A 6,000-nucleotide genomic window follows, 5' to 3' on the forward strand; every position below is an offset into this window, starting at 1 on the left:
AAGGCTGGTAAATTTATTGAAAAGATTCCATATTACAGTGCAATACAATCACAGGATTAGCTAACGTGTATCGGGCCTACAATCTGCCTTTAATCATAGCTTAAAGTGAACCTGTTAGGGAGTGAGCATATATGCGTGTAGGAGGGAAAAAACTCCACCCCACACTCAATACAGCTGATTCCTTAAAGAGACAATACATCTTTAATCCTAGTATGCAAAAATAGAATAACAATAGCAATTTATTAAAAACCGGTCTAAAAAAGTTACCACATAGATACAAAAACCATCATATTTATAATGGATATGTTCCCCAGATACACAAATGTTTGTTCAAACCCTGTGTTATACGAGTGCCCATCCTATGAATCCAGAAAGCCTCGCGTTTTAATAACAGCCTTTGAACATTTCCCCCTCTTGTTGGACAGAGTACTCGCTCCACCCCCTGAAAGCGAAAGGAAGATAGATCCCCTCTATGGGTGGTTTGAAAGTGTTTGGAGACTGCCGATTTTCGGAAAGTATTCCAATTTGTACCACAATAGTGTTCTACTATACGTGCTCTCAAATTACAAGTAGTGCAACCCACATATTGGATGCAACATGATGTACAAGAAATCACATGTACTGTATATTTTGTGTTGCAATTTACCTATTGCTTAATGGGAAAATTTTGGTTGTGTACAAAAGAGAAAACTGAAGTGCCTCAATTGTGACAATGACAATAGTTACAAGTGGTGAAGCCACAGGGGTACCTATAGTAGCAAGCCCTATGGGTGTGCAAATAGTAGAGGGAGACCGGAAAAGACTGGGAGAGAGGAGGGATCCCAGGGTTCGCGTCCTTCTGGCTGAAAAACGACACCCCCTATCCAAGATTGTTTTGAGTTTCGAATCCGAATGCAGTACCGGAATATATTTTTTAAAAATATTAGTGATTTTACCAAACTCCAGAATGTACTCGGTAACTAAAGTCACCCCATCTCCTCCAGTTTTGTTTTGATTCCTGGTTTTCAAAAGTTCAGAACGCGGTCTGCTAGTGCCCTTAAGGCGCCCCACCGCCAGTTGTTTATTTGTGTAGCCCCTTTGTTTTAATCTATGTTCTACCTGGGTGCACTCATTATCAAGTTCCTCACGATTTGAACAATTACGTGCTTTGCGGCCCTGGTAAATTCTCCCGTGGGTATGGCATTAATAGTATGTTGAATCTATGTTGGTAGAATCATTTGGTTAAACAACAACAAATAACATTTATAAAGCGCTTTTCTCCTGTAGGACTCAAAGCGCATAAGCATGGCTCAGACCAATACTTGGTTGATTGGCAAATTGTGGTACAGAGGAAGAAATCTAAAAGTCCGGAAATACCAGGCTAAACAGATGGCTTTTTAGTCTGGATTTGAATAACTTCAGGGAAGGGGCTGTCTTTACTGAGTGTGGTAGGGAGTTCTAAAGGGTAGGGGCAGCATGACAGAAAGCTCTGGCTCCAAAGGTTTTGAGGTGCACTCTGGGAGTGACCAAGTTTATGGAACCTGCTGATCTGAGGTTGTGAGAGGTGTGGTGCAGTTTCAGCAAGTCTTTCATGTATCCAGGGCCCAAATTGTGCAGGGAATTGAATGTCAACACTCCAATCTTGAAGAGTGTTCTCCATTTTACAGGTAGCCAATGCAGTGAGCAAAGAATTGGTGTAATGTGACAGTGGCGAGGATGGTTTGTTAGCAATCTGGCAGAAGCATTCTGTACTATTTGCAGGCGGTACAGGTCCTTGTTTGGTGGGCCTGCATAGAGGGCATTGCAGTAGTCCAGCCGTGATGTGATGAAGACGTGAACTAGGGTTGGAAGATCCTCTGGGGAAATGAGATGTTTAATTTTTGCAATGTTCTTCAGATGAAAGTAGGACGATTTGACTACAGCTGAGATTTGGTTTCTGAAGCTCAATTCCCCATCGATTAACACCCCAAGGTTGCGCACAAGGTGTTTGTCTGAATTCCCAATACTGGTTGGTGTTGATTTAGGATAGAGCTATTTTGATACCATGGCTTTGGACAACAATAACCTCAGTTTTGTCAGCATTCAGTTTTAACCAGTTGTCATTCATCCACGCCTGTAGTTCAGCTAAGCAAGAATTTTTTTTGGAGTAGGGTCTTGAAGGACAGGTATAGCTGTGTGTCATTGGCATAGCAGTGGTACGTCAGGCCATGTTGTTGGATAATTGTACCAAGTAGTAGCATGTAGAATGGAAATAGCAGAGGGGATATGATTGATCCTTGTGGCACTCCAAATTTTAGAGGTGCAGGGTTGAACATGACAGGTCCTAGGGATATTCTCTGTGTTCTGTCAGTCAAGAATAATCCGAACCACTGGAGAACTGAACCACTGATGCCACAGTACTCCTGCAGTCTGTTAAGCAAGATTTCATAGTCAACTGTATCAAAAACTGCTGAGAGATCCAACAGGATTAAGATGGATCATTCCCCTCTGTCCCTTGCCATGAGCTGATCGTTGCAGACTGGATGAGGGCTGTTTCACAGCTGTGTTGTTTCTTAAAGCCAGATTGTAAAGGGTCCAGAATGTGGTTTGCTAAGAGCCTTGCTTCAAGTTGCAGATGGACAGCATTTTCAATAACTTTACCTAAGAACGGCAGGTAGGAAACAGGTCTGCATCCAATGGTGTAGCTAAGGAGCTAAAGGCCCCGTTGCGAGTTTTACATGGGCCCCCCAAGCACTCTATACATAACACTTAATACTGCGCACCAAAACCGGCCAAGGACAACCACAGTGTCAGAGGTGCAAGAAGGGGATGGGGGAAAGCTTGTCAATGGTTATTATCATTCACAGCTTTTATAGAAGTAATCATTACAAGCACAGGACCAATAAAGAGCTAATACTGCAGTTGAGGGAGGGCCCTACGGGGCCCTTCTGGCCCAAAGGCCCCACTGCAGTCAAGACCTCTGCAACCCTTATTGCTACGCCACTGTCTTTAGCTGCTTATTGCAACTGGATCCATGAAAGGTAAACAGAAAAATTGCTTCAGACAGAGGCAACATACAAAAATAGGCATGATTTTCTAATGTTTCTGCTGGCTGGCAATCCCCTCCCCTATACAGTTCACTGGTGTCTAGTGCCCCCCCCCCCCCTCTATACAGTTCCCTGGTGTCTATTGCCCCTCCCTCCCTTCCCCTATACAGTTTGCTGGTGTCTAATAGCCATCCTAACTACCAAATAAAGTTTCATGGTGTCTAATGGTACTCCCTCCCCTATACAGTTGTGATGTTTAGTGGTCCTCCCTCTGCCCCTATATAGTTCCCTGGTATGTAGTGGCCCCCACCCTTACCAATAAAGTTCCCTGGTGTCTACCACATGTCAATGAAACAGAAATTCTACTCTTCTTTTTACAAGTACTATCAGATAAAATATCTTTGCTAACTGTGCTTCAACTATAGCAAGTCTCTTGCGCAATCCCCAGCTTCTTACATTACAGTGCAAAAGATGAGGGAATAGCGTTTTAAAATAAAAAACTGAAATAAAATCCAAAGAGGTTTACCAAACGTTCCTACTACTACCAAAAAAGTAAAATGACACTTTAAAGTACTGAATGGATTCCAGACAGTTCCAGTGCCTGCACTATAACTATGTCTGTTATTAGAAAGTCTTAAAGAACCACTAAAGCAAAAAAATTAAGCATTTAAAATCTGACAGAACCGAAAACATTTTTAGACTAGTCCATCTCCTCAAGAGGGATTCTGAGGGTTTTCTTTTTTCAAAAGCACTTACTGAAAGGTAGTTGCTGCTAAGTCTAGTGTGTAATGGTGACCACTAATGATCCAATCTTTTTCATCCAATCTTACCAAATCTATGTAGTATAAGGGTAAATTGAGTGAATATACTGAATGGATACTTCAGGCAGTTACCTTATATTACATAGAAATGGTAAGATTGGATGAAAAATATTGGATCATTAGTGGCCGCCTTTAGTGAGTAGAGGGAGGCTGGCTGGTATCTTACTATTTTGTCAGTTAAATTTAGCAACTGCCGTTCAGAAAATGCTTTTGAAAAAAAAATACCCTTGAGAACCCCCCATGAGGAGAAGGATTAGACCAAAACCTGTTGGTTCTGTCAGATTTTAACTGCTTACTACTTTTGCTATAGTGGGCCTTTTGGACTTTTATTTTGCATTGTGGAGAATCCAGAGTGGGAACACCCAAAGATGGACATGGAAAAAGTGCAGAGCTGGTGGGAATAGAGCCAGGATCTGGGGCACGATGATCTCATCACTGGAATCATCGAATAATAAAGGAAGACATGATCTGACTTACGGTAGTTCAGCCGGCTGCAACTATAAAAGTATGTGTTGGATAAACAGGTCCTTTAAGTCAGGCGTGATGTGTCGTTTTACAGAAATACGGAGGCTGAGTTCACACCCTTCTTCAATGGAAACAGGAAACTGGAATCCCGATCCTTACTCAATGCTTTCAGTTGCTGGATTGTATAATTAGAGAAATTCCACACAAGGGCAGAATGACGACGGCTCAGGTGATCATCTGTTATGTGTATTTTTAGCTCGGAAGTGCAAGACTCACATTCTTATTAGCTGTAATAATTCCACTTGTGTTTTATTTTATGAGAAACAGTTTGGTGTAATCTGGGAATTTTTCTCGTCCTCCCACAAATCTGACGTGCTAGACTTTGAATTTTGGGTGCTAATTGCATGTCTGAACATCACATAGATACAGAAAAATACTGAAATGGCCTAAAGGGGCCCATACACCTAACGATTTTCCCGCCGATATACAGCAGATTCGATCACTTTGATCGAATCTGCTGCAAAATCGTTGCGCAAAAGCTGACAGAACGATCGATTTCCGTCCAAAATCCAACGTTCCTATCGATTCTCGTCGATCCGTCTGTGTGGAAGATTTCGCTCGATCGCCGGCGGGTCGGGAGTGCGTCGATAGCGTTCGAATGCCCGACAACCGATGCTAGCGGCAATACTTTGCCTGCTCCGCCGGCACGTGTTCTCGCTGTCACTGCTGTCTTCTTCTCCGCTGGGCTCCGGGTTCCGGCTGGCTTCACTTCCTATGCAGCTAAACAACATGCACCACTATGAACTCCAGCACCTATGACGTCAAAATTATACACTGGGTGTCGCTATAGCCACAATTAACATTGCGGTTTATGCAGTTCCCAAATTACCAGCGTGCTGCCTAGTGCCCAAATTCCCTGCTTTAAAGAAACATGATGTCAGTTCTATATAAATACATAATAATAATATTAGATTAGACTATGGAAGTGATAGGATTGTGAGCTCCTCTGAGGATGGTCAGTGACATGACTATGTACTCTGTATTGTGCTGCAGAAGATGTCAGTGCCATATAAATACATAATAATAATAAGATTGTAGGACATGATGGGGATTAGATTTTGAGCTCCTCTGAGGACAGTCAGGGACATGACTATGTACTTTGTAAAGTGCTGCAGAAGATGTCAGTGCTATATAAATACATACCATTAATATGGTAGGACATATAAATACTTTTAAAAATTAGGGTGACACACTCACGGAATTCTTTTAGAGAGGGAGATATCAAGAGGAAAGGAGGGAACGATAGGGTGAGAGAAGGAGAGTGAAGTAGAATGTTTAGAGCCCGGGGCCCATATGCAATTAATTTTTTCTCCTGAGTTATCTTTTAGGACATAATTTTCATCTACTTTTCAAAATAACTTTTCAGCATTTTACAATTTGAAAAAGTAACCAAAAGTTGGTGAAAAGTACGATCAAAATTATTTTGACTATTTTCTTGCTTGCTGGTGGTTTAAGGGGCATTTTATGACAAGGTGTGAAAATATCACCTATGAGAAAACTCAGGAGAAAAAGGGGAGACAGCAAGAGAAGTGAGGAATGGAGTGACAGAGGATAGAAGACAACATTTTAGACTTGCAGCTATAGGGTCCTATGCTCTAATCTTGGCCAAAACACAATTCTAGGGATACTGTGGGTATATGGCATTAAAG

The 6,000-nt window shown here is 42.0% G+C and overlaps 2 long non-coding RNA genes across 3 annotated transcripts in view; one reads left to right on the forward strand and one right to left on the reverse strand.

The window, feature by feature from the left end:
• LOC137521341 (uncharacterized) overlaps positions 1 to 4,747 on the forward strand; it is a 67,835-nt gene extending 63,088 nt beyond the window's left edge. For both annotated transcript variants that reach the window (XR_011022102.1, XR_011022101.1), the window contains exon 4: positions 4,386 to 4,747. This is a non-coding gene — a long non-coding RNA (uncharacterized lncRNA). The remainder of the gene's footprint in view (positions 1 to 4,385) is intronic.
• LOC137521346 (uncharacterized) overlaps positions 1 to 6,000 on the reverse strand; it is a 485,899-nt gene that overhangs the window by 124,369 nt on the left and 355,530 nt on the right. The window lies entirely within an intron of this gene.

Source organism: Hyperolius riggenbachi, chromosome 1 (genome assembly GCF_040937935.1).
Source record: "Hyperolius riggenbachi isolate aHypRig1 chromosome 1, aHypRig1.pri, whole genome shotgun sequence".
Classification (NCBI taxonomy): Eukaryota; Metazoa; Chordata; class Amphibia; order Anura; family Hyperoliidae; genus Hyperolius; species Hyperolius riggenbachi.